Source organism: Arachis stenosperma, chromosome 1 (genome assembly GCF_014773155.1).
Source record: "Arachis stenosperma cultivar V10309 chromosome 1, arast.V10309.gnm1.PFL2, whole genome shotgun sequence".
Lineage (NCBI taxonomy): Eukaryota > Viridiplantae > Streptophyta > Magnoliopsida > Fabales > Fabaceae > Arachis > Arachis stenosperma.
Genome location: NC_080377.1, coordinates 90,244,002 through 90,255,455, shown reverse-complemented (window position 1 = coordinate 90,255,455; position 11,454 = coordinate 90,244,002).

The following is an 11,454-nucleotide window of genomic DNA, read 5'->3' as shown; positions in this document are numbered from 1 at the left end:
TAAAAGTTTTATGTCTCGAAAGGTTCTTCAAGCGATGTCGACCAAGATTCCAAGTGGTCTTGGTTGGGTAGACCCTCTTCCTTTAAAAGTCCCTTCTGTGGTAGATTCTGAATATTTGGCTAGGTTCCGTAGGCACTGTAGCATATGTGAGAATAGAGAGTCTGAGAGGGATTATGAACTAGTAGCCCCGGATTCCGAGGAGAGAGTTTGCTTCCCGCCTTTAGATAGTTCCGAGAAGCTCTTCTTTTATGCTTATGATTGTTTTTTCTCTAAGCTGAGTGTCCGACTTCCTTTTACCGACCTGGAGTCCGAGGTGTTGTGGTCTTGTAACCTTGCCCCTACGCAGCTCCATCCAAATTCTTGGGCGTTTTTAAAGCTGTTTCAACTTTTGTGTCAGTTTTTGGGCGTCGCTCCCTCTATTTCTCTTTTTCCTACTTGTTTGTGTTGACGAAGCCGGGGTCGGGTGGAGGGAAGGTGTCTTGGGTCTCTTTTAGGGCTAACCAGGGAAGGAAGTTTTGTACCCTTTATGATGAGTCCTTTCATGATTTCAAGAACTTTTATTTCAAGGTCCGGGCTACTGGAGACGTCCGACCTTTCTTTCTGGATGAGAGTGGGGAGCCTTCTTTTCCTCTTTGTTGGCAGGAGAATGTAGTGTCTGCTAAGTATACTTTTGAGAGTCTAGATGAGGTTGAGCAGGCTTTTGTGGGTGTGGTGAGCAGTTTATGGGGTCGGGCACCTCACTTGGACACGAAGAAAATGTTGGGAGATCCAAGCCTTCTCCGTTCCGAGTTAGGTAGTTCCCGACCTCTTCGAGATTCATCTTTTCTTAGTATTTTGGTTTTGCTTGTTTTGGTGGAATTTCTGTTGTGGTAATCCGTTTCTTTTTTATTTCTGCAGAGATGTCTTCTCAGGCGGATTCCATGAAGTTTCTTCGTCGGACGAAGAAATCTGTGGCTGCTCGAAATATCGAGGCTGGGGAGGCTTCTGCCCGATCTTCTCCGCAGAAGACTACTGTGGGTGTTCAGACTCGGTCGAAGACTATTCCGACTCCCCAGTTCCGAGCTATAAGTCAAGATCCTCCGACCTCCGGGCCTGCTACCTCTTCTCCTCCCCCGTTCTCGGGTCCTCCCCCCAAGAAGCAGAAGACCTCTCAAGAGCTTGCGGGCTTTAATGATAAGGATTTCGATGCTCTCGGTTTGGATTGAACAGCATATTCTCCCTCAGACTTTTATCTCTACTGATGACGTGTCTATGGAGCATCATTTTCAGTATATGGCGCGGAGTTGTGTTCGGATGGCCAGTCTTCATGCTGCTATTGCCCGGGAGTTCAAGAAATCCCCCATTGGCGCGACCAGCTCCCGACTTGAGAAGGCTCAGTCCGAGTTCGAGAAGATTAGTGAGCTGAAGGCTGCTAGGATTACGGAGCTGGAGGCCTCTTTGGAGAAGGAGAAAGCTAAAGCTACCGCGACTGTGGCGGCAGCGAAAGCGTCCGAGGAGATGGCGAAGGCGGCGACGGAGAATTATACTCGGATATATGCCGAGCTTGTGGAGACAAGGGAGAAGTTGCAATCTGCTCAGGATGATTTTTACGAGCTGGAAGGCCATGTGGCTAAGGGTATGGATGCTATGTTCGAGAATTTGAAGGCTCAGGTCCGGGTTCTTGCTCCTGACCTGGATCTGAGCTTATTTAGTACGGATAACGTTGTTGTGGAGGGAAAGATTGTTCCTGCTCCCAATGAGGATGAGGTTCCGGTGTCCGATCCCAAGGTTCCGGTGTCCGACCTCAAGGTTCCGGTTGCGGACCCGACTTCACCTTTGGCCGGGGATGGATCTGGTGTGGAGGTTTCAAGCCGGGATGACGGTGCCGTTGATGCAGTCCCGATTTCTATGTTTCCTCCGGAGCCTTCTGTTGATGTGGAGTCCGGAAAGGACCTTGATCCTCTGTAATCTTTTATTTTTGGTTTTTTGCCTGGCCTGTGGGCTCTTTTGCTTTTGGATGGTTTCTGTGAACGCTTTGGACACCTTTTTGCTTTTAGCTACTTGTAGTAACTTTTTAGCTTTATTATGCGGTGTTTTATTCGCGTTTTGACTTTTTGTTCCGCTTTTATGCTTTTTTAGTTGTTTTTGGATAACAACTTTTTTAGCTAGCGTTTTGAAACTTTGCTCTGCCTCTTCCTTTGATTTCGTTTTTTCGCTTGTACTTTTTACTTGTTTTTGTATAGCAACTTTTTAGTAAGCGTTTTCGAAATCTTGGCTTTGCCTCTTCCTTTGATTTCGTTTTTTCGCTTGTACTTTTTAGTTGTTTTTGTATAGCAACTTTTTAGTAAGCGTTTTCGAAATCTTGGCTTTTGCCGCTTTAAGGCTTCTTTCTTGGATCCGGGTTTTTCCTCGGACCTCGGGTGTTCGAGTACTTCCCTTTGTTGGGTCCGACCTTGTCGTTGGTCGGCCTTTTAAGTTATTTTTGTAATCTCTTTTTATTTGGCTTTTTGAACCTTTTCAGAGTTACTTTATAACTTCTCACATTAATTTGAACCTCGTCGCTTTATCTTTGCCGACCTTGTGCGGTCTTTTTGGCAAATGATTTTTTGCGTTTTGCCGAGCATAAATTAATGCGCCTTGGCGGGGTACTTTGATTTGTTTCATCATGAGGAAGAAGAAAAGAAAATAGAGAAATTTGATTAGTATTAAAAAAGAAAGAATATTTACAGAGTGTTTTACCCTTGACCAGGTCGGGTGTCTTACTTAACCGGGTGTCTCATTAAAAAACCCTTGTAGGGAAAAAGAGTACACCTCGGGTTAAGTTTTTCTAGCTGTAGTACCGTCTTAGATTACAGGCGTGCTAGGCCCTGGGCAGCTCATTGCCTTCTAGGTCGGATACTTTGTAATAGCCTGTCCCTAAGACTTCCGTTACCTTGTAGGGTCCTTTCCAATTTGCAGCTAGCTTTCCTTCTCCCGACTTTTGTGTTCCGATGTCATTTCGGATTAGAATCAGGTCGTGAATGGAGAAGCTTCGTTTTATTACTTTCTGATTGTATCTGAGGGCCGTTCGCCGTTTTAAGGCTTCTTCTCGGATCCGGGCTCTTTCTCGGACCTCGGGGAGGAGGTCGAGTTCTTCCTTTTGTACCTGCGGGTTACCTTCTTCGCTGTAGAAGATGACTCTGGGTGACCTTTCCTCTATTTCGATAGGAATCATTGCCTCCATCCCGTAAGATAGTCGGAATGGCGACTCTCCCGTTGTAGAGTGTGGAGTTGTCCGATATGCCCATAGCACCTGGGGGAGCTCTTCGGCCCATGCCCCTTTGGCTTCTTGGAGTCTCCGTTTTAACCCGGCCAAGATGACTTTATTTGCAGCTTCTGCTTGTCCATTGGCTTGCGGGTGCTCGACTGAGGTGAATTGTTGTTTGATTTTTAGTTCGGCCACCAAGTTCTGAAAACTTGTGTCTGTGAACTGTGTTCCGTTGTCTGTTGTGATGGAGTAGGGGACTCCGAACCTTGTGACAATGTTTTTGTATAGGAATTTGCGACTTTTCTGATCCGTAATGGTGGCTAAGGGTTCAGCTTCGATCCACTTTGTGAAGTAGTCGACCCCTACTATGAGGTATTTGACTTGCCCCGGTCCTTGGGGGAACGGGCCGAGTAGGTCAAGTCCCCATTTTGCGAAGGGCCATGGTGCGGTGATGCTGATAAGGTCTTCGGGTGGTGCTTTGTGAAAATTGGCGTGTTTTTGGCAGGGGGGCATATTTTCACAAATTCCGTTGCGTCTCTTTGCAAGGTCGGCCAGTAGAACCCGGCTCGGACTACTTTCTTGGATAATGCCCGAGCTCCGAGATGGTTCCCACACATGCCTCCGTGGACTTCTTCGAGGACGCTCTTTGTTTCTGAGGTCGGGATGCACCTAAGGAGGGGGATTGAGAATCCTCTTCTGTATAATACGTCGTGAATTAGTGTATAATTCTGGGCGTCTTTCGTGAGTCTTTTAGCTTCCTTTCTTTCGGTGGGGAGGGTTCCCGACTTCAGGTAGTTGAGTATGGGGGTCATCCATCCTTGCTGTTGGTTGGATATATTTAGCGTTTCTTCCTCTCTTATCACGGAGGGAGATTGTAAGGTCTCCTGGAGGAGACTTCTGTTGTTGCCTCCGGTCTTGGTGCTGGCGAGCTTTGAGAGGGCGTCTGCCCGGGCGTTTTGTTCCCGAGGTATGTGCTGGATCTGTATTTCTGAAAAGTGGCGTAGTTGTGCTTGTGTTTGGTCCAGGTATTTTTTCATAGTTGGGTCTTTGGCCTGGTAGCTTCCATTTACTTGTGACGTGACGACCTGGGAGTCGCTGAAGATCGTGATTCTCTGTGCTCCGACTTCTTCGGCTAGTTTTAGGCCTGCTAGTAGGGCCTCGTATTCGGCTTGGTTGTTCGAAGCCTGGAACTCGAATTTTAGGGATAGTTCTATCCGCGTTCCTTGGTCGCTTTCGAGTATAACCCCTGCTCCACTTCCTGTTTTGTTTGAGGATCCGTCGACATACAGGTTCCATGAGAGTGGGGTTCCAGGGGTCTCAGTGTATTCTGCGACGAAGTCGGCTAGATACTGAGATTTTATGGCAGTCCGGGCTTCATAGTGGAGGTCGAACTCGGACAGTTCCACCGCCCATTGTAGGATTCGTCCCGCCAGGTCTGTTTTTTGTAGGATGTGTCTCATGGGTTGGTTTGTCCGGACTTTGATGGTGTGGGCTTGAAAGTAGGGACGGAGCCTCCGAGCTGTGAACACTAGGGCGTAGGCGAATTTTTCTATTTTCTGATAGTTTAATTCGGCCCCTTGTAGTGCCTTGCTTACAAAGTATATGGGGTGTTGTCCTTGGTCATTTTCTCGTGTTAATGCTGAAGCGACTGCTCGATGTCCGACCGAGAGGTATAGTACGAGCTCTTCCCCTTTTAAAGGTCGGGTTAGGATTGGTGGCTGCCCGAGGAATTCCTTGAATTCTTGAAAGGCTTTTTCGCACTCCGGGGTCCATGAGAAGGGTTTCCCTTTCTTTAGGAGTGAGTAGAGAGGTAGTGACTTTATCGCTGATCCTGCCAAGAATCTTGATAGGGCGGCCAGCCTTCCATTCAGTTGTTGTACTTCTTTGACACACGTCGGGCTCTTCATATTGAGTATCGCTTGGCATTTGTCCGGGTTTGCTTCGATGCCCCTTTGAGTCAGCATGAAGCCTAAGAATTTTCCGGCTTCTGCGGCGAAGGTGCACTTCGTCGGGTTAAGTCTCATGTTGTGTTTTCTGAGGGTGCAGAAGACACTGGTGAGGTCGGTCAGCAGTCTTCTTGTGTTTTTACCAGCATGTCATCGACGTACACCTCCAGTTGTAGTCCGATGTGCTCTGAGAACACTTTGTTCATTAGCCTCTGGTAGGTTGCCCCTGCGTTTTTCAGCCCGAAGGGCATTACTACGTAGCAGTAGTTTGCCCTCGGGGTTATGAACGAGGTTTTTTCTTGGTCGGGTCCGTACATCGGGATTTGATTGTATCCCGAGTATGCATCCATAAAGGAGAGATATCTATAGCCTGAGGCTGCGTCTACTAAGGCGTCGATGTTTGGTAGTGGATATGGGTCTTTGGGGCAGGCTTTGTTGAGATCCGTGTAATCGACGCACATCCTCCATTTTCCATTGGGCTTTTTCACCAGGACCACGTTTGCGAGCCATAGGGGGTATTTTACTTCCCTAATGAACCCTGCATCTAGTAGTGCTTGTACTTGTTCTTCTATTGCTTGCATGCGTTCGGGTCCGAGCTTCCTGCGTCTTTGTTGGACAGGTCGGGATCCCGGGTACACTGATAGCTTATGGCACATCAGGTCGGGGCTTATGCCTGGCATGTCGGAGGCTTTCCAGGCGAAGAGGTCGGAATTTTTTTTTTTAAGAGGGTTATGAGTTCCTCTTTTAGGCCTGCTTCGAGGTTTGCTCCTATGTTTGTTACTTTTTCAGATGTGTTCCCGATCTGGACTCTTTCGGTTTCTCCCTCTGGTTGCGGCCGAAGATCTTCTCGGGCTTGAACTCGCCCGAGTTCTATTGTGTTGATCTCTTTTCCTTTTAGGCTCAGGCTTTCGTTGTAACATCGCCGTGCTAGTCTTTGGTCGCCTTTTAGGGTAGCGATTCCTTTTACGGTAGGGAACTTCATACAGAGGTGTGGGGTCGAGACTATAGCTGCCAGTCTATTTAGGGTTGGTCGCCCAATGAGGGCATTGTATGCTGAAGTGACGTCGACTATAATGTAGTCGATGTTTAATGTTTTAGATTGCTCGCCTCTTCCAAAGGTAGTGTGTAGCGAGACGTATCCTAAGGGATGGATTGGGGTATCCCCTAGCCCAAATAGGTCGGTGGGATAGGCCTTTAGTTCTTTTTCTTCAAGTCCGAGCTTGTCGAAGGCCGTTTTGAACAAGATATCTGCTGAGCTTCCCTGGTCAATCAGGGTTCGATGTAAGTTGGCGTTTGCTAGGATAATGGTGATTACCATTGGATCGTCGTGCCCGGGTATTATCCCTTGAGCATCTTCTCGGGTAAACGAGATAGTAGGTAGTTCGGGCAGGGGACTGTCTTCTCGGACGTGGTAGACTTCTTTGAGGTGTCTTTTTCGCGAGGATCGGGATGTTCCTCCGCCTGCAAACCCTCCATTTATCATGTGAACGTGCCTTTCGGGGGTTCGTGGGGTTTGTTCGGCCCGATCTTCGTTATCTCCCCGCCTCCTCTTCCTGGTTTCTTCTCCTTTCTCTGCTATGTATCTGTCGAGTTTTCCTTCTCTGGCCAGCTTTTCTATAACGTTTTTTAGGTCGTAGCAGTCGTTAGTAGAATGACCGTAGAGCTTGTGATATTCACAGTATTCGGACCGATCTCTCCCCGCTCTCTTGTGTTTTAGAGGTCGGGGCGGTGGAATTTTTTCGGTGTGGCATACTTCTCTGTAGACGTCTACCAGGGAGACTCGGAGGGGGTGTAGTTGTGGTACTTCCGTGGCTTGTCCGAGTTGGGTTCTTCTTTCTTCTTCTGTTCCCGATCTCGATCTCGGAGTGGGTAGGTTGATTCCTTCCTAGAAGAGTCTCTTAGCTGGGAGGTTTCCTCCATGTTGATATATTTTTCTGCCCGCTCCTGTACCTCGTATAGGGAGGTCGGGTATCGTTTGGATAGGGATTGGCTAAACGGTCCCTCTTTTAGGCCGTTTGCTAGTCCCATGATGGCCGCTTCAGTGGGCAAGTGTTGTATGTCCAGGCAGGCTTTGTTGAATCGCTCCATGTATTCTCGGAGAGTTTCTTGGTTACCTTGTTTGATCCCGAGTAAACTGGGGGCATGTTTTGCCTTGTCCTTTTGAATGGAGAACCTTGTTAGGAATTTTTTGGTTAGGTCTTCGAAGCTGGTGATTGATCTTGGTGGCAGGTTGTCGAACCACTTCATGGCTGACTTGGTGAGAGTGGTGGGGAAGGCTTTGCACCGAATCGCGTCGGAGGCGTCAACTAGGTACATTCTGCTTCTGAAGTTGCTGAGGTGGTGACTTGGATCGGTGGTGCCGTCGTAGAGATCCATATCGGGTGGTTTGAAGTTTCGCGGTACCTTCTCCTTCATGATCTCTTGCGTGAAGGGATCATGGTTGTCTTCGGGGGTGGTGTCGCGTTCTGTCCGATCTTTCAGGTTGGCCTCTATTTTCCGCAGTTTTTCTTCTAATTCTCTGCGCTTGCGAGCCTCCCTTCTCAGATCTTGTTCAGTTTCTTTTTGCTTCTTTATGTCCTCTTCGAGTTGTTTCAGTCGGTTTTGTTGTGCCCGGACTGCTTCTAGAATTTCCGAGCTCTTTTCTTTTTCGGGATTTTGTGGATCTTTGTTTGGGAGTGATGTCTTTGGGCGATTCTGTTTGTTTCCTCCTGGAGTGCGTGGTGATAGAGGGCTGTCCGGTCGTTCTCCGGTGTCAACTTCCTCCTCTTGTTCTGATGCAGCGTGGTCATTGTTGAGAGGGTCGTCCGCCATAGTAAAGGGATGACTTCCAGGTCCCCGGCAACGGCGCCAATGTTCCGGGGGTTACCTGAAACGTGTAGCTCGGTCGTCTGGAGATGCCCGAGGTGCGGGTCAAGGACCCGAGCTTGATGTGTTGGCGGTTGGTGGTTGTACCTGCAATGACACTCCGATGCTTAAGTTAGCATGGGTCCAAGCAGATATGTGTAGAATGTGGAATGAATGCCATACCTGGGTGCTCCAGTGTATTTATAGTAGTTAGTCGTGATCTTCCCTGGATAAGATATTCTTATCTTATCTTATCTTTTGGGAGTTTTACCTCTATCTTTGTGGAACCGCCTTTCCTAGGCCTTTTCGGCCTTTAGGTTTTGGGCTGCGTTCCTTTTGATGGACCTTCTTAGCTTTATTGTCCGAGGTCCGATCTCAGGCGTGGGCCTTGGGACGAGGTCGGACCTTTCATGGATTTTGCCGAGTTGGAGGAGCTCGGTCTAGGTATGAACACCACCCAGATAGGTTTCCAAGTGCGATATACGCAACTCGATGCAAAGCTTTCTCGACCACCTTAACAAAGGCAGCAATTAAATGGTTCGACAATCTGCCCCCCAGGTCCATCTCAAGCTTTGACGACTTAGCCAAAAAGTTTCTAGCCAAATTCTCCATCCAGAAGGACAAAACTAGACACTCCCAAAGTCTACTAGGGATCAAGCAAGGAGATCGGGAAAGTCTTCGTAGCTACATGGAGAGATTCAACAAAGCATGTCTGGACATTCAGAGTCTACCAACCGAAGCAGCCATTATGGGTCTCATCAATGGCCTACGAGAGGGACCTTTTAGTTAATCCATATCGAAGAAACATCCCACATCTCTGAATGAAGTACAAGAAACTCGGCCGAACACTGGTGGACCAAGGAAGCTCGGCCGACATTTTATTAAAGACAGCCTTCGATAAACTCGGCCTAGAAGAAAAAGAGCTCAGAGCATATCTGGACAGCTTATTCGGACTTGGAGACACCCCAACCCAACCACTCGGTTACATCTCGCTACACACAACCTTTGGAAAAGGGAACCGATCTAGGACCATCAACATAGACTACATCGTGGTCGACGTGAACTCTGCCTACAATGCCTTAATAGGTCAGACAATTCTAAACCAGCTCAGAGCAGTAGTCTCAACTCCACACCTATGCATGAAGTTCCCAACTACAGAAGGGATCGCTACGATAAAAAGAGACCAGAAGACGGCCCGCCACTGTTACAACGAAAGTCCAAACCTCAGAGGCAAAGGAGAAGAAATCCACACCATCGAACTCAGAGGAGTTCAAGCTCGAGAAGAATTTTGTCCAAAACCAGAAGGCGAGATAGAAAAAGTCCAGATTGGAGATGTCCCGGACAAAACAACCAATGTTGGCACAATTCTTAAAGAAGATGTAAAAAAGTCCCTCATACAGCTCTTAAAAGATAACGTCGACCTCTTCGTCTGGAAAGCCGCAGACATGACGGGCATAGATCCTAAGCTAATGTGCCACAAACTGGCAGTATATCCAGGGTATCGACAAGTACAGCATAGGCGTAGAAAGCTCGGACCAGAAAGATCCTAAGCTGTCGAGGAACCGGTACAAGCCCTACTGGAGGAAGGATTCATCAGAGAGGTCAAATACCCATTATGGCTAGCCAATATGGTCTTAGTGAAAAAATCAAATGGGAAGTGGCGAATGTGCACCGACTACACTGATCTCAACAAAGCCTGCCCAAAAGACCCCTATCCACTCCCAAGTATTGATACTCTGGTGGACGCCTCCTCTGGTTACAAGTACCTTTCATTTATGGACACTTATTCAGGATACAATCAAATCACAATGTATCCGCCTGATCAAGAAAAAATTTCATTTTCAACCCCCAAAGCAAACTACTGTTATATCGTCATGCCCTTCGGACTCAAAAATGCAGGAGCTACCTACCAAAGGTTAATGAACAAAGTCTTCGCAGAACACATCCGAAAACTAATGGAGGTATACGTAGACGACATGTTAGTAAAAACACAAATCAAGGAGTCGCTACTGTCCGACCTCGCCCAAGTATTCAGTACCATAAGAAAGCATGGCATGCGACTTAATCCTACAAAGTGCACCTTCGCAGTAGAGGCTGGCAAGTTCATAGGTTTTATGCTCACACAAAGAGGAATCAAGGCAAACCCAGATAAATGCCAAGCTATACTCGACATGAAGAGTCCGACATGTGTTAAAGAGGTACAACAACTCAATGGAAGATTGGCAGCCTTGTCCAGATTTCTAGCTAGATCAGCAATTAGATCTCTCCCCTTCTACGCCACCCTACGGAAGGGAAAGAGGTTTGAATGGACGGCGGAGTGCGAGCAAGCCTTCTAGGATTTCAAAAGATTCCTAGGATAACCATCTATTTTAACCCAGCTTCTGGAAGGAGAACTGCTTGTATTATACCTCTTGGTAGGAAATCGGGCAGTAGCTTCGGCATTGATCCAAGAAGATGATAGTGGACAACAACCTATATACTTCATCAGCAAAGCACTACAAGGGTCCGAACTAAACCATCAAAAAATAGAAAAATTCGCCTATACTCTCATACTAACATCCCGACGACTTCGCCCATATTTCCAAGCCCACACCATCAGGGTTCGGACTAACCAGCCCATAAAAGGCATTTTACAAAAAACATACTTAGCAGGAAGAATCTTGCAATGGACAGTCGACTTGTCCGAATTCAACCTTCAGTATAAAGCTCAGACAGCTATCAAATCACAGTATCTGGCCGACTTCATTGTAGAATTTACGGACACCCCAGAAATCCCTACAAAATGGAATCTCTATGTAGACGGTTCCTCAAACAAAACTGGAAGTGGCACCGGTGTGATAATAGAGAGCAATCAGGGAACGCAAATTGAACTTTCACTCAAATTTGGGTTCCCTGCTTCAAACAACCAGGCTAAATATGAGGCACTACTAGCTGGTTTGAAGTTGGCTAATGAGGCTGGAGCTCAAAATCTTGTCATCTTCAGTGACTCACAGGTAATCACCTCACAAATAACAGGGAGCTATCAAGCTAAGGATCCCACTATGAAAAAGTACTTGGATAAAACCAGGGAACAGCTTACAAAAATTGGGGAATATGAGGTACGCCACATACCTTGGAAACAGAATGCTCGAGCTGATGCACTCTCCAAACTAGCCAGCACCAAACCAGGGGACAACAATAGAAGCCTCATCCAGGAAATGTTGTAGAACCCATCAATCTCGGAGGAAGAAAAGGTCCTAGACATAACAGGTCTGGATCAAGGATGGATGACTCCCATAATTAACTACCTCAAAACAGAAACACTCCCTACAGATAAGAAGGAGGCAAAGGGGTTAAAACGGGAGGCACAATACTATACCATCATAAACAATACTCTATACAAGAGAGGGATTTCAACACCACCGTTAAAATGTGTGCCGACTTCCAACACAAAGGAAG